Source organism: Rhinopithecus roxellana, chromosome 16 (genome assembly GCF_007565055.1).
Source record: "Rhinopithecus roxellana isolate Shanxi Qingling chromosome 16, ASM756505v1, whole genome shotgun sequence".
Classification (NCBI taxonomy): Eukaryota; Metazoa; Chordata; class Mammalia; order Primates; family Cercopithecidae; genus Rhinopithecus; species Rhinopithecus roxellana.
In genome coordinates, this window is record NC_044564.1 from 37,494,461 (window position 1) to 37,516,857 (window position 22,397).

The following is a 22,397-nucleotide window of genomic DNA, read 5'->3' on the forward strand; positions in this document are numbered from 1 at the left end:
TCTGTGTAGTGTGTATGTGCCACATGTGTGTTGTACATGGTGTATGTGTGTGTATGTGGAGTATGTATGGTGGATGTGTCTGTGTTGTATGTGTGTGGTGTATAGTATATGTGTGTAGTATGTTGTGTGGTGTGTATGTGATGTGTGTGTTGTGTATGTTGGTGGTGTGTGGTGTGTGTGGTGTGTGTGGTTGTGTGGTTTATATATACTGTGTTTGGTGTGTGTGTGCATGGTGTGCATGTGTGCTGTGTGTGGTGTGTGATATGTGTGTGAACATGCCTGTGTATGAGTGTATGTGTGTGTGAACATGTGTGTGCGGGTGTGTGAATAGGAATGTGTGAGTGATTATTTATAAAGGAGTATTCGAATGTTTTGTGCCTGTGTGTGAGTATGAACATATATGTCTCCATGATGAAGACAGCTGGGTAAGAAGTTAATAAAATTATTAAGTGGATTACTTTTAATACACCATGCCAAGCATAGAAGCATGTGGATCCTCTTGCTGACTGCTTGACAGCATCCTTTTTACTCTTCCAGATTGCCTCAGCCAGCTCCATTGTGGATGTTGAAGCCGAGCCAGCAGCAGAACAGGAAGACAGAGTCAGTGCTGTATTCAAGTTCAGGCAGAAGGTCACCAGTCCCATCCACTGTATTTTATCTCTGATTTCTTATATGTACCCTGGTGACCTGAAACCAAAAGAGAGGCATTAACAAACCCAAACCTCCCCAAAGCGGGGAAGCTTCGATCCTCCAATATTCACAAGTACCTGGGAGGGTGCGGAGCCTGAGCATCTGCTCGGAATGGGTGTGGTCCTGAGCAAAGGTTGGACTCTAAGACCAGCAAAATGTCTGATTCTTACCAACTAAGTGGATTTGAAACATATGAGTTTAGCCTGCCATATATTATACAATGAGTCAAGTGTCAATTACCGGTCTCTCTGGCTTTCCTCTATTACCATAGATCAACAAAAATTGAATTTTGATAGTCTTCCAAGGAACTGAGATTTCCACTTAGCTCTCCTTATATTAATCATAGCATAAAGAGAGCTACAAATATTTTGGAATTAAATGGCTGTGCTGCGAATTTATATTCATTCATTTCTTTGACATATGACCATGATAGTAATAGCAGATGTGGCAATGGCCCCCTGGTGTGAGCCCCTTCTCCTCTAAGTCCCCTTTCCTGTGTGAGAAGACTCTGATTTAGAGCAGTGGCCACCCCGTGTCCCTCGTTAAGCCCAGGTGACTGTGGAAAGAGACCCTGTGTTCAGGGAGCCCACAGTCTAGAGAATATGAATCAAGTAGGGTTTTTGATACGCATTTTTCATTCTCACTCCTGAGTTCATGACCTTCCCCTGGTCACACTAGGCACCTACTTGCTTGAGATTGTGTGGATGGGGTGTGCAGATTACAGCTTCCCATAGGAATTGACACCAAGTCTACTGACACCAATTATCAGGTTTATCAAAAGAAATAATGTTTTCTAAATTCCTTTACCGTATCAAGGACAAAGCCTGTTGGAACCAGATCATAGAGTTACTTTTAAGAGTTAGAGAAGATGCCCTTACCTTTTGGCAGCCTGGCCTTTGTGTCTGCTGGGAGAAGTGAGAGGAGGTAGAAGGGATAGGTGGGCAGAGGGAAGAGAGCAGGAGAGACAGGAGGGAGGAGATGCCCAAGTCGAGCTCACTCTGGCTCAGATGTGCTTGAGTAAGGACAATGCTGGGTCAGAGGGCTTTGGGGATGGCTGTCACTGCAGGTCAGCTGCCCACATGCCAGCTGGGTTCAGCCACATCACAGCCCCCATAGTGCTTCAGCATGGACCAAGAACAAAGGGACTCCGAAGCCGTGCTGTGTCTCTTTGGCATAGTGGGACCAAAGTGGGCTGAGGGTCTCTCTGGAGGGGCCACTGTGGGGTGGTAGTAGAGTGGCCCTGAGAGTGGGGGTGGCAAGGTGGTCCCCTGAACTGACTCTATGACAAGGGTGGTTGCCAGGAGCAGCAAATGTTGCCAGAAGCTGGATCCCCAGATCTGGGCAGGGGAAGAGGGAGGAACAAAGACTCCAGTCTTTGTGGGCTGCCTGGATCCTACAGACACCAGGAGGGGAGATCAGAACAGCACAGGCTGGTGAGGTTTTCAAATTTCCCATTTGAAAAATGAGGCTAGCCTGAGGTGGAATCTGAGATTCAGGGCCCCTGACCCCAGGTGCTGTGGGACTGGCTCTAGAGAGCCTTTTCCTTGCTATACTGTGAGTGGAGCGCTATACTGTCAAGGAAGGTTGCTGTGGACTGAATGTTTACGTGCCCCCAAATTCACCCAGATTCATCTGTTGAAATCCTAAACCCAATGTGACAGTATAAGGAGGTGGGGCCTTTGGGAGGTGATTAGGTCATGAAGGTGGTGCCCTCATGAATGAGATTAGTGGCTCTATAAAAGAGACCCCAGAGAGACCCTGCACCTCTTCCATCATTTGAGGCCATGGCAAGAAGTTGCCCTCAATGAGGAAGGGATCCTCACCAGACACAGACTCCATTAGCACCTTGATCTTAGACTTTCCTGCCTCCAGAACTGTGAGAAATACATTTCTGTTGTTCAGAAGCAAGCCAGCCTATGGTATTTTGTTATAGCAGCTTGGATGAACTAAGACAGAAAATTAGTACCAAGGAGTGGGGACTCCTGTATCAAATACCTGAAAGTGTGGAAGTGGCCTTGTCACTGGGTAGTGCATAGAGGCTGGAAGAATTTTAAAGTTCTAGCTAGGAAAAGCCTATTTTGCCATGGATGGAGCAGTAAGGGTGATTCTTGTGAGGAATCAGAGGGAGAAGAGAAGAGCTGTGGGAAATCTTCTGTCTTCCAGGAAAACACCTAAGTGTTTGATAGCAGAATGCTGGTAGAAATATGAACAGTAAAGGCCATTCTGATGAGGTCAGATGGAAGTGAGGGACACGTGATTGGACCATGGAGGAAAGGCCATCCTTGTTATAAGGTGGCAAAGAACTTTGCTGAATTGTGTTGTTGTTCTAGGTTTCTGTAAAAGGTAGAACTTATGAGTGATGAAATTGGATATTTGGTTTTAAAATTTGCATATTAGGAAATTTCTACATAAGATGTTGAAGGCATGGCTTGGTTTCTCTTGAGTAATTATGGTAAAGTATGAGAGGAGAGAAATGGCGCAAACACAATGTTAATCAAAAAGGAAACAGAACTTACAATTTTGGAAAATTCTCAGCCTATGTATGTTGTAGAGAATGGAAAAGCACGTTCAGGAGACAACAGCACCCGTGTGATCAAGCCACTGTTTGATAAAGAGACTCGAATGAGTTGGTATCTCAAGGGAAGCCAGGTACTATTTATCAAGACAAAGGAGAGGACCCACAGGGGTCTTGGAGATCATTGGGGCTGCCCTTCCCATCACAGTCTTAGAGTGCAAGGGCCTGGGTGGAGAAAGAAGGCCACTGTTGCCCAGTACTACCTCATATTGTGGACTCTTCTTCCTTCATTGCATTTCAGCGCAGCTGTTGAGCCTCAAAATAGTGTGCTTCGTACTTGGCAAAGCTGGGGAAACATCACTATCTCCACCTAGATTTTAAAGGATGCCCCCGAAAGCCACAGGGCCAAGGCAGAGACCTGCTGCAGAGGTCAGGCCACCCCAGAGACTCCAGCAGAGCCATGGAGGTGGACCACTCCTGAGACCCCATACTAGAAGAGCCACAGAAGCATGATTCCAGGCCAGGAGAGCTGGGGATGCGACCCAGGCATAGAGCTACTACAGAGGTGGGGCCGTGGCAGAGAACAGCCTCAGGGGCAAGCCGACTGCCCTAGGGGGCCTACATGGCAGAACTTCCAGCCAAAGATGATTCTGAGGCTTTACAGTTTTAGACTTACTTGGGACCAGTTACCCCTTTCTTCTTTCCTAGTTCTCCCTTTTGGAATGGGAGTGTCCATCCTATGCCCGTTTCACCGTTGTAATTTGGAAGCACATGACATGTTTGATTTCAGAGGCTCACAATTAGAGGGAAAATTACCTCAGGATGAATTGTACCTGGAGTCTCACCCATGTCTATTTTAGAGGAGACTCTGGGCTTTATTTTTATTTATTTTTATTTTTTTTGAGACAGGGTTTTGCTCTGTTTCCCAGGCCGGAGGGCAGTAGTGCAATCACAGCTCACTGCTGCCTTGACCTCACGGACTCAAACAATCCTCCCAGCCTAGCCTTCTGAGTAGCTGGAACTACAGGTGTGTGCCACCACGCCTGGCTAATTTTCATATTTTTTTGTAGCAATGGGGACTTGCTGTGTTGCCCAGGCTGGGATCAAACCCGTGGGCTCAAGTAGTCCACCTCCCAACGTGCTGGGATTATAGGTGCAAACAACTGTGCCTGGCCTAAGACTCTGGACTTTATACTTCTGAGCTGATGCTGGAAAGAGTGAAGACTTTAGGGGCTATTTGGATGGAATGAATATATTTTGCATGTGAGAAGGGCAGAATTTGAGAAGCCAGGAACAGAATGCTCTAGACTGAATGTTTGTGTTCCCACCAAATTCGTGTGTTGAAATCCTAACCTCCAAGAGGATGGTATTAGGAAGTGGGATCTTTGGGTGGGAGGTGATTAGGCAATGAGGGTGGATCCCTCATGAATGGAATTAGTGCCTTTGTAAAGGAGACCTCAGACAGCTAGCTGGTACCTTCCACCATGTGAGGAGACACCAAGGTGCCATCTGTGAACCAGAAACTAAGCCCTTGCCAGACACAAAATCTGCTGGTGCCTTGATCATGGACTTCCAGCCTCTAGAGCTATGAGCAATGAATTGCAGTTTATAAGCCACCCACCCAAGCCACCAGGCTCTTTGGAAATAAAGGGTGTAGGATGAAAAACCTTGAGACATGTAGGTAATTAAGAGCCTACAATTACAAAAAGCAACAAAACAAAACAAACCAGTCCTTTTCAGGAATAAGGATGATCAGTTGGGCAGGAAACTGTGAGCTCTGGTCTCAGGCTGCTCACACTCATCCCAGCCCCTGAGAATCAGATGCAGTCTAATTCCCAGCAGAGACGCAGATCAGGGCTTGGATGCACCTCTTATTCTCTTTTTATATTTCCTGCTAGTCAAACAATAAGAGCAAAGAACTGTGAAATATTGGTTAGGTTATATGCTATGGTTTTTTTGTTTTTCAGAAAAATATTTGTGGGCAAAATAAGGATTTGGAAACTGCAATCTAAGAGGGAAATAACTGTTTTCCCCAATGTCAAAGATAAAAACCACACATGTTGCATGGGTATGCTTATGAAAACATACACTCTCCTTCATTCACACAGCAAATGTGTCCTGCGCCCAGCCCTCCTGTGGTCCAGGCTCCTGCATGCTAGAGCACAGGGAGGTACTGCCTGAGGCTGTGGTTTGAGCTCCCAATCAGGGGAAGATGGAAAGCTGAATTTAGGGGATTCCAGAACAGCTCTTGCTGTGACGGTGATGCCCAGAGAGCTAACAAAGGGGACCCGAGGTCCTTAGAACAAGAGAGAGGGCCAGGAGGCCTGGGTCTTTTCCAGAGTCAGAGAGACCATCTCAGTGGGCAGATAGAAGGGCTTGGGGCCACACACACGTGGGCAGCACAGATGCCAGGCAGGTGACAGAGGCAGCATTTGTGCAAAGCATGTATGTAGGGACAGAGGCCCAGAGGTAAGAGGACAGCAGCCGCGTACATGGACGGAGGCTCCTCAGAACCGTATCTCCTCTTTTCAGCAAGTGGGTGCATGAAGGTCCCTGTAAAGGAATGGTACCCAGGCCAGGAGACTGTATGGAGGCCATGCTGAGGCCCGAGTGCAAAGCCATGAGACTGTTGGTTTGGAAGAGAAGCGAGGAGGCCCAGTGTGCTGATTCCAACTCCACAGGCAGTAGGCAAGGGCGGCTGAAGGAAGGGACCCTCATGGGGCACTGAAAGGGGGCTGCCCTCGCTTGCCCTAGGTGCACCTCTGCATGCTCCTGAATAGCTGTGGCCCCCTTCTTGAGCACCTGGAATCCCAGCTGCAAGTGACATTCTCCAAACAGGGTAGGAGAAACTGGTAAGAAGGCAAGGATGGGGCCTTTGGGTGCAATGGGAAGAGCACCCAGTCTCTCATGCTGCAGAAGGGTGGCATGGAGGAGCAGGGCCAGAACATCTGTGAGGACAATGGTGAGCAGTGCAGGCTTCCAGGGACAAGAGTAGAGACACGATCATTGCCACAAATGGAGTTGAGATATGCATGGGCGTGCATGTGCTGAGGATGGGTGGGTCCCTGGAGTTGGATGTGGATGGTTTAGAGAAACAGTGGGATGTGGATGGTTTAGGAAAGAGGTGGGAAAGGGCAGGATTCAAAATGCTGCAGGAGGATAGACCTAGTTCAGGAGTGAGAGACTTGCCCCCCAGGATGGAAGGTGGTGAAGGAGCACCACTCTCAAGTCCCTGCTGCCGTGCGGGGCCTGCCAGTGGCCGGCACAGTCTGAGGTTGTCAAGCACACAGGGATGCTTCGTCATGAAAGGCACGGCACCGCTCATGCTGCCGGCGACGTGGGTTTACATCATTTCAGGACATAGCGGAACCGCGTCCTGATCTGCCCTTGGGTACCTTATGGAGCCTGAAATCCAGGGTGCCTGCTGAGTGGGAAGGGGACTGACAGGAGGCAACTTCAAGGACTCTGTATAACTTGGAACTAAAGCAAAAAAAAAAAAAAAAAAAAAAAAAAAAAAAAAGATGGAGAAAGGAAAAGGCCGCCACAAGCAGTAAATGTCTCCTCTTTCTTCCTATTTTTCCCAAGCAATTTCAGAAACTGCTTGTGACTGTTACCATTCTGGAATATTATCCAAGAGACCATTGTTCCCCAGGGAAAGAAAGTAACAGATGAGAAACTTTGGGTCAGGACTTATGCCGTCACTAATGTGCTGTTTTTATAAAACCTGACAGGCCAGGGCAGCCGAAATTTAAAAAAAAAATAAAAATGAGGGATTTAGTTTCCTTGGTATTGCAAAATACTCAGCAGAATAATCTCTTTCTGTACCCCATGTCAGATTTTCTTTAAAGTGCTGATGAAATGCAGACCTTGGCAATTTTTGTTTAATCCAAACCCAGAAGGACTGGCTATCAGCTCACGGCCACCAGTTAATGCAGGGCTTGGAAGGCCGTTTATCAATCTAGTTCGTCAGCTTGAATCTGTGCCAGCCATTTTCTCTCATAAAATAATATAGCACAGCCCTTGATCTTGCTGAAACTGGGGGTGACAGCGTCTGTTTGTGTGCATTCTGGGCTGACGCAGACCATGGAAACAGCCGGTGCAGGTGTTGCTGGCTTTGACTGAAATCCACAGCCCACCACGGCGTTGTAGATGCATGTGCATTGATTTGAACCTAGATGCCTTAGGAGTTGTGTGGCATTCAGTAACTGACTTAACTTCTCTGTTTCTCACAAATTAGCGACATAATACGTTTCTCGTGACCTAATGCCTGTTGAAAGGAAATAAAGCTTTTTCACCTGTAGCACAGCCAGGCATACAAGCTATAAGTATGAGTGATCATTATTACTTATTCTTCATTAGCATTTCCCAATGTGTTATATAATTGTTATTCAAAAGAAAAAAAATCTTACGAAAATCCAGTTACTGCTGGGACAGGACAGCCCTAGCCATAGTTCCAGGCACCCTGAGATCCGTGTGCCTGTGATGAGGTTTAGTGGCAATGGCTCTATATTTCTCATGAAGCTGTAGGACAGTGAACTGAGATAGTAAATAAGAAAGCACCTTATGTGTCATCAAACCACACACAGGCATGGGACGGGGTACGCACACCGTGGCAACAGCAACCGGGGTTAATAGATTACATTCGCCCAGCTCCAGTGAACGTGTCGGGGATGAGGTGCCCCCAGCAGTTACTGTGAGAGCTGTGAGAACAGAGGCAGTCAGCGCTCCAGCCTAGGGCCCTCAAGGGGCACTTGGAAGGTCCTCCAAGCCAAATTCCCTCCCCTTAAGGCTGGGGCAGAGACTCTCTATCTTCTATGTCTAATGACTAACCACAGTGGGTGTTCAAAGTCAACTCCAGACATGGCTCCTCCCTGCCATCAGAGAGGAGACGACCCAGGGGAAGACTCGTAGGCTCTGGGCCATCTCTATGCCAAGATCTGTTTCCTCGGGGCAGCACAGGGAACATCAAGGATTTATCCTCCCTGTGGAAAGGAAAGGTGTCAAGTGGGAATGCTAATGTTGAAATGTGTGCTGGGCACTTCCTGTGTCTGCACTGACTGCTTCTAGAGGGCGTCTGGGGAGCTTGGACCCTGTCTGGCCAGGGCTGCCAGGCATTGCTTCCCTGGTTTCTTTCTCATCCTCAAGCCCTGACCAAGCCTCAGCCCTGACTTCTGCTCCCTCCAGCCAGTCTTCCTCCTGGCCCAAGCTCTTTGTCATACAAATGCGTCTGGGCTCTTTCTTCACTTCGCTGTTCCACATGGCACACATCTCCTGTCTCTCCACCTAGAAAGCCCCTAAGTCTCTGTGGCCTGCCTCTGTCCCTAAAATCTCTCTGTGAAGCCACTGACATTGTCACTGTGCTCACACTGTGTTTGTGCCTCCAGGTGGGGCTGGGGAAAGGACTCTGGGCTGGGGGGGTGTGGGTTTTGTATTTCACCCTGCATCACTTGGCAGTTCTGTGACCTTGATCATGTCTTTGGAACCCTTGTTTGTGTTTTGTTTTTGAGACAGGGTCTGTCTCTGTCACCCAGACTGGAGTGTAGTGACACAATCATGGCTCACTGCAGCCTCGACCTCCAGGGCTCAAGAGATCCTCCCACCTCAGCCTCCCAAGTAGGTGAGTGGCTGGGACTACAGGTGTGTGCCACCACACCTGGATAAGTTTTGTATTTTTTTGTAGAGACAGGGTCTCACTATGTTTCCCAGGCTGGTCTTGAAATCCTGGGCTCAAGTGATCCTCTAGCCTTGGGCTCCCAAAGTGCTGGGATTACAGGCATGAGCCACCACACCTAGCCTGAAACTCTTGTTTATTGAGATTTTCCCATGCTGGTCTCCTTGTCATTCTGACTTGGTGTTCTTATCTCTATTTCACAGATGAGAAAACCATGTTTCAGAAAGTGGGTTTGCAGGCTTGCAGAGCCTGTGAGCACCATGGGTAGAGTGCCACATCAGACCTCTGGGCATCCAAGCCAGCATCTCAGGATGTGCCGATGATGCTTCTCGTCTTGGCTCTTCCAGTATGGAATGGGGTGGTGACCACTGCTTCTCAGAGTTGTTACGGGGAGCAAATGAACCTACAGGCTTCCTGGACTGTGGGGTTCATGGGAGATGCATGCTTTATTCACTGCAGTTGTCTTAGCATCCAGAACTGGGCCTGATGCATAGAATAAGTACAAAACAACTATTTTTTTAAGTGGACCGCATAAGCAAGCCCTCTGCTCAGCACCTGGCAAAGGCAGGCATTCCATAAACTATAGTTATAGGAGGAGGATTTTTACATATATACTCAGCAAAGTTACTCGTCATCTATTTTCATCCACCCTTTGTGGTCAAGCGCCCTTAGTGCCCAGTATGGAGCCTGGCACACACTGGCCACTTAACAACGATGTTTGTGCTGCTGAGGAGGGTGGTGGCCACATGCAATATAGAAGGGGCATGCCAACCCTTCAAATGCAGCAGCAATCCTGAACAAGTGGATCTACATGGGGAAAATTAACACATTTATTTATACTTACTGCTTCTTAAGCAATGCAAACTTATTTTGCTGTGATTAATTTAATTCTATCACACACACACAAACAAAGGGCTCTGCCCTTTTTACAGAGTAGGAGACTGAAGCCTCAAGCAGTTGAATTGTCCACAGGGCATGAAAATTAAATGAATTATAGAAAAAATAAGTTTACAATGCCTAACATAACCGTAAGTACCAAATAAGTGTTTTGATTTTCTTTATTTGGAAAGGATTGTTTGCTCTAATCCACTGCTCCACATAGCCACTGGGACACCTCCACTGACCATAGGTAGAGGGAAGGCCACGTCCCGAGAAGACCTTCTCCAGGGAGGAAAAATGCCCTGAAAACCACCCAAAGGAGCTGTTCTTGCTGCATTGGAGCAGAAAAAGAGAACAAAGAACATCTGGGGATTCTTCCTCCTTTTCCAAGCACAATACAGGCTGCCATTTTCCATTTAAAAGCTTAAAAAATTTTTAGTTAATAAGTGAAAAAAATATCCCTCACAATTCTTAGGGGAAATCCAAAGACAGTTATTCTCATCACATTTTGAGGAAGTCTTGAATCCTTCACTGGCTGATATCAGATTCTCAGAAGGCAACTGACCTGCAAAAGCCATTAAACAGCCTCATCTGGATGGGGGTTTTGAGAATGAAATACGGCAGAAAAATAAACCCAGACATTGGAGCCTTCGAAGGGGGCCTCCCAGAGCACACACAGACAGGCAGACACACACATGTGGAGGAAGGTCTGCAGCTTCTCGTTCTCTCCTCCAGGCTCCCAGGTTCTGGAATGCTGTGCATTTCCACTCCAGCAGGCCAAGGTGAAGCTCAGAGGAATGTTACATTTCCCTGACGGGCCACTTCCTTTCTAGCAGGAGAGGAGCCCACGCTGGAATGTGTTCCCAGGGCTGCTTTTAGGGCTTTTCACTACAGCAAGACTTTTTTCCATAATAATGAAAAGAATATGAACTCACATTTGCAGATTACCGTGGATGATTTACTCTGTTCAATGACCTCAGCTCAATTTATAGTTGTGGGAAATGAGAACTAGAGAGAGAAGTAACTTGCCAAGTTTGCCTAACTGATAGGTGGAGCCTGAACCAGAACCCCCCTCACAGCCCACACCCTCCATCCCCGTCAACATTGTGTCACTTATCTACAAAACATCGCCTGGGTACTTTGAAAATTCACAGCCAAACTTGTCTCTTCCTTGCTTAGACCCTTCTACATTAGACTGTTCTCACATTGCTGTAAAGAAACACCTGAGACCGGGAAATTTATAAATAAAAGAGGTTTAATTGGCTCACGGTTCTGCAGGCTGTACAGGAACCATGATGCTGGCATCTGCCCAGCTTCTGGGGAGGCCTCAGGAAGCTTACGATTACGGAGGAAGGCGAAGTAAGAGCACGCACTTTGCATGGCTGAAACAGGAGCAAAAGGAGTAGTGGGGGAGGTGCTGCCAGTGTTTAAATAAGAACTCACTCATTATCAAGAGAAAAGAACCAAGGGGATGGTCCTAATCCATTCATGAGAAACTGCCCCATGATCCAATCACCTCCCACTGGGCCCCACCTCCAACACTGGGGATCAAAATTGAACATAAGATTTGGGTGGGGATGCAGATTAAAACCATATCACCTTCCATTGCTGCTAGCTTGGATGAAGCTCAAGCATTTTTTTGTGACTCGTGGCTTCCTGGGCCAGGTCCACACAAACCACTCAGGGCAAGTGATAAAGGATGGTCCATATATCATATCTCTGCATATTTTAAAGCTTTGGTCTCAGCCCAGCCCCCAGCCCAAAGGAGAACCCTTTGTGCTCAGGTACTCAGGTTTTCATGTCCTTGCAAGTAAATATTCTGGCCTGAACATCCAACCTCTGAGCATATGTGTGTGGACACCTGTCTGGGTTCCCACTTGCTTTGTTCATCCACTGAACACCCAAATTCCGAAATCCCAGTATGGCTCTTACCACACTTACCACCTTGTTGTGCACATGTCTGTGCTTAGTTACCCCTTGAGCCCAGGGTACATACTGGACAGTTGGTCAGCCCTCAGGAAGAGACCTACAGGAGGTGGGTTTGGGACGTTTGGGCAGTGAATTCTGGGTTTTGGGGTGTCACAAGCATGATCTAGAAGGAGGGGTACAGGCCCAAGGTGGGCACATCCCCTCTGCAGAAATGGACCCAGCAGAGCAGGACCAGCATGGACTCTCTAAAGGCCAGCCCAGGCCCCTCCTTTCAGGCTGAGGGCCTCCCTGGCCAGACCCATACCCACTGTCCAGCCTCATTTCCTGCTGCATGGTGCCAGCGTTTGTAAGTCACTTGCAGTCCCCAAGAGCAACCTCTGTCTCCTATCCCCATGGACCCATTTTTTATTATACGCCTGCCTGGGATCCCCCACTTGCTTTGTTCATCCACGGAACCCCCAACCAACACCAAAACTCCAGTCTGGTTCTTACCCTGTTGCACAAGGATGATTTTATAGTCTTCCTTCCAGACCAGATGGATGTTCTCAGTCCAAGCACAATGCCCAACGTAGGGTTGATGTTTAATCAATATATTGCCTGAACAAATGCTTTTTACTTGCCCTGTATTCTAGAAAAAGTGACAGACCAGCTTTTGTTCAGAGAGTCACAGATGTCTGAAAAAAAATAAGGAAAGCTGGAATAATATGTGCTTATGTCATCTCCCTCCAGGCAGGCCTTGGCTGAAGCACAGCAGCTCCATACAGGGAGTTTTTCTCACCTGGGAGAAGCGTGTGAACTTCATTTAGCGTCATCCAACAATAGATATTGAGCACTGACTACCTGTTCTGGGCCGTGGAGATACAAAGTACAGACAATCAGCAAAGATACATCTAGTGCTGCTCACCCTAAGTGGGAGCAGGTAAATACATACCCACCAATCCATGCATCTGTACCTATGTGAGCCTGGCATCATACACTGACAAGTGGATAGAGCAGGTCTGGGCATCTGCTTCGTTCTGGGAGACCAGAGAGAGGAGATGACACATTGAGTTCCAAATGCCATGCAGGGGCAAGCTACATGCAGAGCAGCAGCGGTTTTGAAGCAGAAGGAGGAGCAAGTGCTAACTACTGGTTGTGAAAGCTCAGTGGTGCTGAAAACAAATCAATGTGTGAGGTTGCAGCTTGATGGTGACCAGGGGAGCAAGGAAGAGATGAACTTAAGACATGGCCAGGGGCTAGCTTCCACAAGTCGAATGCGGGATAAGAGTATTATGCCTTATTTTATGTATGACCAGCAGTGCACACCAGAAGTGGGGAGTAACAGTCACTGAGTGTTGTTTTTCAATAACCATCCTGGCTGAATGCACTGCTGGACACTGTAAGGTCATTCCAAGGTCACCCAAGAGTCTGGTGACTTGATCTTGATGGTTGAAATGAAGATGCCAACACATAGAAAGAGCTGGGTTAGATTTCAGTTCTCTTGTTGACTTTGAGAGGAGTGAGGGCAAAAAGGACAAACGGTGACCTGCAGGTGTTTGAGCTGAACACCTGATTGAGTAGTGCAGTGGTGCCCTGGACGGAGGTGAGCCAGTGCAGTGCGGGGTGTAAGTATTGGGAGGCTGGACTGGGGGAAGTGCCAGGTAAGCAGGAGTTGTGTGTGGCCAACGTTGAGGCAAGATTGTGCTTTCCAAAATTTCATTTGTCACTTTGTCATTTGGGACTTGAAACTCATTTTCCTATCAGAATGACAAAAACTGGTAAAGCCCAGGCTACTCCACAAATTCCAGTTTAATACACAATGCACTGATCACAGGACAGATGAGCACACTGCTGCAGGACTTACGTATCCAGGGAAATGCATCTGGAGTTCCAGAGTGAGGTGTTGGAATCATAATTCCCTCCTGCCCAGGGCCCTTTCCCTCTGAGGCATGGGTGTAGCAGGCAGGGAAAAGCTGGGACTCCAGGAGGCTGAGGGGAGACTGCTACAACGACTTGACAAAAGAGAGCAGGGTAGTGGGCAGGAGAAGGCAGGGACGTGAGAGCTGAGAGCTGGGCCTGAAGGAATGGAAGTGCACAAGCATCTTTTCTCTTTACCTGTTGTTCCCCTTTGTAAAAATGAAATACTAACAGGTAAAAACTGCACATAGATTTTTTTATTGGCTTCAGTAAAGTGATTAATCCTTTTAAGAAAAAAATAGTAATATGCTATCATTTTCACAAAACGTTTTGCACTTTGTCCTAGTAAACTCATGGATAATCTATACTAAGGAACTAGTATGAGGAAAATAAAGATGACAGTCATTTCTTTATGCAGCAAATTTTTATTGAGCCAGATGTTCCATGCTTCAAAGAGATGGCAGTGAACAACAACAAAAATTCTTTGCTTTAGTGAGATTCTATTCCAGGGTGGGAATAATATAAGCAAATAATAAGGAAATAACCTCTATGCTATGCTAGGTACCAACAAGATTTCAGAGAAAAATAAAAACGGAGCACATCCGGTTCCTTGAGGTGAAAGTATCCCCATTTGTCCCAAGTCTTTCCTCTTCTAGGAACCTTGGATGTAACATGACAATAATCGTTGGAAGACTGAAAAGGTGGGAAAAAGAAGATGAATTGCCTTGGGACCTCACAACTTGCAGAGTGGCATGACAGTGAGTTCCTAGAGTGTGTTTATTGCCTTCCTTGTATCCTAGATAGAGTACTGTAGAATCCTCCAACCTGGGACTGCCAACAGGCATAGACAAAGTATCTCCAAGAAAAGCCTGTTCTCTTAAAATACACACCTACCATTCAACTCAACAACTGTACCTTTGATTATTTCTCCCAAATAAATGAAAACAAAAGTACACATGAAAACGTGCACACAAATGATTAGAGCAGCTTTAAGAGCTATTAGTGACCCAGATATCTGTCAATGGGTTAAATAAGCTGGTACACCTATACTTGGAATACTACTCAGAAATAGGAAGGAACAAACTATTTATATTTGTAATGATGTGGATTAATCTCCAAGGGATTGTGTTGAATGAAAAGCCAAGTTCTAAGATAACCTACTACATAACATTTATATAACATGCTTAAAATGACAAAATTATAGAAATGGAGGACAGATTAGAGGGTATCAGGAGTCAGAGATGGAATGAAATGAGGTGGGGAAGTAGAAGTGGATATAAAAGTATAATATGAAGCATCCCTGTGGTGATGGAAATGTTCTATGTTTTGACTACATCAATGACAATATTATGGTTGTGATATTATACTATAGTTTTGCAAAATGTTACCATTGGAGGCAACTGGGTGATTTCTCTCCATATTTCTTATAACTGATCATGAATTTATAATTGTCTCAAAATAAAATTTTTAAAAAGTGAAGGGGATAGTGAATGCTTAGAAAAAGTGGAGAGGAAAGGTCTCATGGAGAAAGTGATACGCAAACAAAACCATGAAGGAATGAAAGATCTGGCTAGGAAAACATCCGGGGAAGAGCATGCCAAAAGAGGAAACAAAAGAGAAAATGTCTGTTTACCAAAAAACAAAGAAATGATGACGTTATCAGCAAAATAGTTGTTATCCAAAGAAACTTACAAAAGCAAACAAACAGAAAATCCAGAGCTGTTTTAACCAACTTCATAGAAGCTCTAGAATACAGTCAAAGGTTTACAGCAACTAAGAAGACACCAAATCAAAAGAAGTCATTATTAAAATGGTAGGAAAGTTGTACAGTAAGATGCCTTTGCCCCATCCCCTCTCCAGCATGGCAGTGCCTTTTGTTTTGGGTTGTGACAGCTCTGTTCCCAGTCCCTCTCCACCCTAGAACCAGAGGAAGCAGAGCAGATATTATTTGCAAATTACTGTGCACATCTGTTCTAACTTGTTTGGGGAATACCTGAAGAACTGATGCAAGGCACTCATCTGTTTCATATAACTTGGGGCCCTGGAAGGAAATGTGGCAGAAACTACTTGTAAAAGCTGTAAGGCAGACTACAAGCTCACAGATGCCTGGACAGGTTGAGGCATACAATAGACCATGAAAGGCATAAAAAGAAACCAGGGTGAGACTCTTTGAGAAATGAAGACATTCAAAAGCAGCCATATACATGGGAGAATTTAGAAAGTCATGAACATGCACAGGCAAGAGTCATGCTCAGAAAAGTCTCAAGAAGACATTAAGCTTTCACCTGGGTTGATTCCTAGTCTCAAAGCAAGGCTAGCTAAAATGGTAAAAGAGTGCCCCAGAACAGAGATAGTCTGCAGATACCGGCAGAAGTAGCTATCTTCTCTCTCTCTCTCTCTCTCTCTCTCTCTCTCTCTCTCTCTTTCTCTCTCTCTCTCTCTCTCTCTCTCTCTGTGTGTTTCTTTGTTTCAATTTCTGGCATTAAAGGATATCTCTATCAAAACAACTGAACACAACCTAAAGTAACAGAAACTTTGGTGATCATACACGACAAAACATGATCTTTGAAAAATAGTTTGCAAAATTTTAAAAATGAGTGAACTATTACAACTTCCAACAACTAAGAAAAGAGAAAGAGATAATCTGATTTCCAGATACAGATTATCATTCACATTATAGTTCACATTATAATAGTCAAATGCTTAATGTTTAACAAAATATTACAAGGCATACAAAGAAACAGGAAAACATGCCTCATTCAAATTAATAAAACAAAAGGGTAAAAACCATCACCGAGGAAACCCAAAATTGGATTTACTATGCAATTTATTTTATTTTATTTATTTAATTTTTTTTGAGACAGAGTTTTGCTCTTGTCGTCCAGGCTAGAGTGCAATGGCACGATCTTGGCTCACTGCAACCTCCATCTCCCAGATTCAAGCGATTCTCCTGCCTCAGCCTCCCAAGTAGCTGGGATTACAGGCGCCCACCACCACACCTGGCTAATTTTTTTGTATTTTTAGTAGAGATGGGGTTTCACAATGTTGGCCAGGCTGGTCTTGAACTCCTGACCTCAGGTGATACACCCACCTTGGCCTCCCAAAATGCTGGGACTATGGGCATGAGCCACTGCACCCGGCCTACTACACAATTTTTTGACTGTCTTAAATATGCTCAAGAAGCTAAGGAAAAACATGGACAAAGAACTAAAGAGCCTTAGGTACTGTATGAAAGGAGAAAAAGTTAGAGTTTCTCTCAACAAGGATAGAAGAGGCCCTTGGGTCTGACAACAAACATACAGGTAAGGTACTGCCACCTACTTTGTGGCATCTAACAATGGTTAAAAATAATAATTTAAAAATATGAGAGGATATCAAGAGAACAATATATGAACAAAATTAGAATGTCAATAAAGAGATAGAAATTATAAGAAGGAACTGAACAAAAATCTGGAGCTAAAAAGTACAATAATTGAAATAAAAAATTCATTGAAATGATTTATCAGCAGATTTGAGCAGGCTGAAAAAAGATTCAGTGAATTTAAAGGATAGGATAATTGAAGTTATTGAGTCTGAGGAGCAGAAAGAATAAAAACTGAAGAAAAGTGATGTGAATTTAAAGAATTTATGTTGACACCATCAAGTGGACCAACATACATATTATAAAAGTTCCAGAAAGACAAGAGAAAGAGAAGGGGGTGGAAAGATTATTTAAAGAAATACCAGCAGAAATTATCCCAAATTTGGTGAAAAATATGGAGCTACAAACCTAAGAAGCTAAGAGACACATATGAAGACACATTATAATCAGAGTTTTAAAAGACAAAGACAAAGAAACTTGAGAGCAGCAAGAGAGAAGTGACTCATCATATACAAGAGATCATCAATAAGATTATCAACCAATTTCTCATCAGAAACCTTGAATGCCAGAAGGCAATGAGATGATATATTTAAAGTGTTGAAAGAAAAAGAAAAAACAACCCTGTCAGCTGGGAATTCTACACCCAGAGGAAAAACAAAAGCTGAAGTAGTTTGCTACTCTTAGACCTGCTTTACTAGGAATGCTAAAGGAAATCCTACAGGTTGAAATAAAAGGATGCTAGATATTAACTCAAAGCTGTATGAAAGTGTATATGATCTCCTGTTAAGGTGAACACATGGCTAAGTGTAAAAACCAGTATTGTTGTAATTTTGGTTTGTAACTTCACTTTTTATGTTATTGTGCTCACAGTGTATAAATATGTAATTTGTAACATTAATAACATAAAGAGGGCATAGGGCTGTATAGGAGTAGAGTTTTGGTATGTGATTGAAGTTAAGTGGGTATTAACTCAGAAGGTTATGAGTTCAGAATGTTACATATATATTCTTACATAAAATACAAAGAAAAATATTATTTTATGTGTATATTATATACACAAAAGGTAATAAGACAAAAATCAAAAGGTACTAAAATGAAAGTCAAAGTATATCATTAGGAAAAAAATCAACTAGGCTGGGCATGGTGGCTCACTCCTGCAATCCCAGCACTTTGGGAGGCCGTGATCTGAGGCAGGTAGATCATGAGGTCAGGAGTTCGAGACCAGCCTGGCCAACATGGTGAAACCCCATCTCTACTAAAAATACAAAAATTAGCCAGGTGTGGTGGCACGCACCTGTAGTCCCAGCTACTCAGGAGTCTGAGGCAGAAGAATCACTTGAACCTGGGAGGCAGAGGTTTCAGTGAGCCAAAATCATGCCATTGCACTCCAGCCTGGGCAACAGAGCAAGATTCCATCAAAAAGGAAAAAGGAAGGAAGGAAGGAAGGAAGGAAGGAAGGAAGGAAGGAAGGAAGGAAGGAAGGAAGGAAGGAAGGAAGGAAGGAAAGAAGAAAGAAAAAGAAAAAAATCAACTAAACACAAAAGAGGGCAGTAATGCAGAAAATCAAGTATAAAAGCTATAAGATACACAGAAAATCAATAGTAAAAGGCAGAAGTAAGTTTTTATCAGTAATTACTTTAAATATAAATAAAGTCTTCAATCAAAAGGAAGTACATTGGAAGAAGGATATAAAACCACGATTCTGTTCTTAAACGAACTATGGGTCAAAGAAGAAATCACAGTAGAAATTATAAAATACCTTGGGACAGATAAAAACAAAAATGCAACACACCAAAACTTATGGAATGCAGCAAAAGCAGTGTTCAGAGGGAAATTTATAGCTGTGAACACATACATTAAAAAAGAAGACTCAATAACATAACTTTACACCTTAAGGATCTATAAAAAGACTGCCGAACAAAACTCAAAACTAGTAGAAGGAAGGAAATTATAAAGCTAAGAACAGAGATAAAGAAAATAAAGAATAGAAAAACAATTGTGAAAAATCAATGAGATCAATAGTTTGTTTTTAGAAAAGATTTATCTTTGGCTTGATTAAGAAAAAAGGGAGAAGACTTGAATTACTAAAATTAGAAATGGACATTGCTATCTATAAATTTTTTAAAAACAGATAGAATAAGAGATTGCTTTGAATAATTGTCTGCCATCAAATTGGATAACCTAGATGAAATAGACAACTTTCCAGAAACACACAACCTACTATGACTGCATTGTGAGGAAACAGAAAATCTGAATAGATCTATAATTAGTGAGGAGATTGGATCAGTAATCAAAACCTCCCAAGACAGAGATTTGACTAGAAGGCTTTACTGGTGACTTCTACTAAACAGTTAAGGAATTATCATTCTTTTCCAAACTCTTCTAAAAAGTTGAAGAGAACACTTCCTAACTCATTCTGTGAGGCTAGCATTACCCTGATATTAAAGCCAGACAAAGACTAAAAGGCAAGAAAACTAAAAACCAATATCACTTATGAATATTGACCCAATAACCCTAAAGAAAATACTAGCAAACTAAATTCAGCAAACAATTAAAAGAATTTTATACTAGGACTAAGTGAATTTATTCCTGAAATACAAGGATGGTTCAGTATATGAAAGTCAACCAATATAATACACAACATTAACAGAATGAAGAAACACACACACACTCACACACACACACACACACACACACACAATTATCTCAATTGAAACAGAAAAATCATTTGAAAATATTCAATATCCTTTCATGATAAAAAAGTCAGAAAATTAGGAAGAGAAGCAAACATCCTCAACATGATAAAGGCCAGATATGAAAAATCCACAGATAACATGATAATCAATGGTGAAAAACTGAGAGCTTTCTTTTAATATCAGGAACCAGACAAGGATGCCTGCTTTTACCACTTGTATTTAGCATAATATTGTAAGTTCTAGTTTCATCTTAAACTATATACAAAAACCTACATGTAAGTATCAAAATTATAAAACTGTTAGAAGAAAATCATTGGGAAAATGCTTCATGACATTGTACGTAGCAATGATTTCTTGGTTATTACACCAAAAGCACGAGAAAAAGAGGAAAAAAATTAGATAGATTGGAATTCCTCAAAATAAAAATTTTATGCATCAGAGCACACTATCAACAGAGTGAAAAGGCAACCCACAGAATTGGAAAAATATTTTCAAATCACATATCTGATAAGGTATTAATATCTAGAACATAGAAACAACAAAACTCACCACACTAAAAACCTTAATTCAAAAGTGGCCAAAGGAGTTGAACAGATATTTTCCCAAGGAAGATACACGAATAATCAGTAAGCCTGTGAAAAGATGCTCACTATCAGTACCATTAGAAAAATGAAAATCAAAATCACAATAAGATACCACTTTATACCCAGTAGGATGGCTATTATTTTAAAAAATAAAGAAACAAAAAGTGTTGATGAGGAGTTGGGGAGATTGGAACACTTGTGCTTCTGGTGGAAACAGTATGGTGATTCCTCAAAAAATTTAAACATAACATTACCATATGATTTAACAATTCCAATTCTGAGTATATACACAAAAGAATTGAAAGAAGAGACTCAAACACCAATGTTCACAGCAGCATTATTCACAATAGTCAAAAGGTGGAAGCAGCTCAAATGTTCGTTGATTGATGGATGCATAAACAAAATATAGTATATGCATATAGTGGGTTATTATTCAGCCTTAAAAAGAAAGGAAGGTAAGATTCATGTTACAACATGGATGAACCTTGCAGACACACTAAGTGAAATAAGCCAGATGCATAAGGACAAATAAATAATTTCACTTATATGAGGTACCTAGAGTGGGCAAATTCACAGAGACAGAAAGTAAAACAATAGTTACAAGACACTGGGGGTAGTTGGGAGTTATTATTTAATGTGCATAGAATTTTAGTATGAGGCAATGAAAAAGTTCTGGAGATGGATGATTGTATAACACTGTGAATATACTTAATGCCACTGAGCTATATACTTAAACATAGCAAAAGTGGGTACCAGTTATATTATGTATATTTTACTCTCTGTATACATTTGTTTTTGTTTTTATGTAAATAGAGAAACAACACTGAAAGGGTTAGCAGAAGTTAGTGCAATTGGCCACCTGTAGGAGTTGGAATGGAACTGGGAAGACAAAAATAAATAGAAGCACTAATTCTCATAACATATCTTGTTACTTTGTTTTGACTCTTTGAACCTATTCAAACCTATTCAAAAGAAGAATAAATAAAAGTTTCACTGGCTAAAAAAAATGAGCTGTAAACTCTTCTGTTTGTATTTTGAAAGATATTGTGTAGAATTGGTGTTACTTTTTCTTTAAATAGTTAATGGAATTCTCCAGGGACACAATCTGGACCTGGATATTTGTTTTGTGAGGTTTTTTCAAGTTGTGTGTTTAATTCAAACTTCTTTTTATTATTTTCAATTTCAATACTTTTTGGGGAACAGGTGGTGTTTGGTTACATGGATAAGTTATTTAATGGTGGCTTCTGAAATTTTGGTGCACTCTTCACATGAGCAGTGTACACTGTATCCAATGTGTAGTCTTTTATCCTTCAACCCCCTCCCACACTTCCCTCTGAGTCCCCAAAGTCCATTGTATCATTCTTGTGCTTTTGAGTCATCATAGCTTAGCTCGCACTTATGAGTGAGCCCATACAGTGTTTGGTTTTCCATTCCTGAGTCACTTCAATTAGATTGCTGGTCTCCAACTCTATCCAGGTTGCTGCAAATGGCACTATTTCATTTCTTTTTATGAATGAGTAGTATTCCATTTTTCGAATCCACTCATGACTGATGGGCATTTGGGCTGGTTCCATATTATTGCCTTTGCAAATTGTGCTGCTATAAACATGCATGTGCAAGTAACTTTTTTGCATTACTTCTTTTCCTCTGGGTAGATACCCAGGAGTGGGAGTGCTGGATCAAATGGTAGATCTACTTTTAGTTCTTTAATGCATATCCACACTGTTTTCCATAGTGATTGTACTAATTTACTTTTCCACAGCGTGTAAAAGTGCTCCCTTTTCACTACATCCACACCAACATCTAGTTTTGTTTAAATTTTTTTTTATCGTGGCCACTCTTGCAGGAGGAAAGCGGTATTGTATCGTGGTTTTAATTTGCATTTCCCTGACAATTAGTTATCTTAAGCATTTGTTCATATGTTTGTTGACCATTTGCATATCTTCTTTTGAGAATTGTCTATTCATATCCTTAGCCCACTTTTTGATGGGATTTTTTTTTTCTTGCTGATTTATTTGAATTCCTTACAGATTCTGGATTTTTTTTTTTATTATTATACTTTAAGTTCTAGGGTACATGGGCATAACGTGCAGGTTTGTTACATATGTATACTTATGCCATGTTGGTGTGCTGCACCCATCAACTCGTCAGCACCCATCAATTCATCATTTATATC

General features: G+C 42.9%; 1 non-coding gene across 1 annotated transcript; it reads left to right on the top strand.

Annotated features, from left to right (window-relative positions):
* Nucleotides 1–16,801: 16,801 nt before the first annotated feature.
* On the top strand, nucleotides 16,802–16,927 carry LOC115894096. Its single transcript, XR_004054141.1, has one exon. It is a non-coding gene; the product is annotated as a U6atac minor spliceosomal RNA (small nuclear RNA).
* The last annotated feature ends 5,470 nt before the right edge of the window (nucleotides 16,928–22,397 follow it).